Source organism: Physeter macrocephalus, chromosome 20, assembly GCF_002837175.3.
Source record: "Physeter macrocephalus isolate SW-GA chromosome 20, ASM283717v5, whole genome shotgun sequence".
Lineage (NCBI taxonomy): Eukaryota > Metazoa > Chordata > Mammalia > Artiodactyla > Physeteridae > Physeter > Physeter macrocephalus.
In genome coordinates, this window is record NC_041233.1 from 122,897,150 (window position 1) to 122,897,688 (window position 539).

The window sequence follows — 539 nt, forward strand, 5'->3', positions numbered from 1 at the left end:
AAAGATGTTGACTTGGAAAGATGTTGATGATGGACTGTTCAATGGAAAAAGCAAGTTGTAGGACTTCCACTGGTGCTAAAAATAATAATTAAAACATACACACACAAACACACAGGAGAGACTATAGCATCCATTTGATCCTACGGGAAAATATGACTCTGGAATCAACCACATAAATGTGTCATTCAGGAGAAAGTTCATCTAAATCACCTTATTCAGTCCTTAATCAAATTTTCATTTATTAACAACAATTTTCTGAGAACTTCCAATATTTCAGAATTTGAACTGTTATGAGGATTGAAAGGTAAATAATACTATGTCCTTACCTTCATAGACTTGACTTCCTAATACAGTAAATTAAATTACCCTGCAAAATAAAACTGATATTAAAAATTAAATGTAAATAAGGGTTTACACTTTGTATAATTCCAAAATTTTGCTACTCGTTGACAAAGAAAAGTTGGCACTTTATAAAATAAAGTTGACATTTAAAACATGGTCAATTCCGGATCCTTGATTAGGCTGTGTGTTTTAAGAAA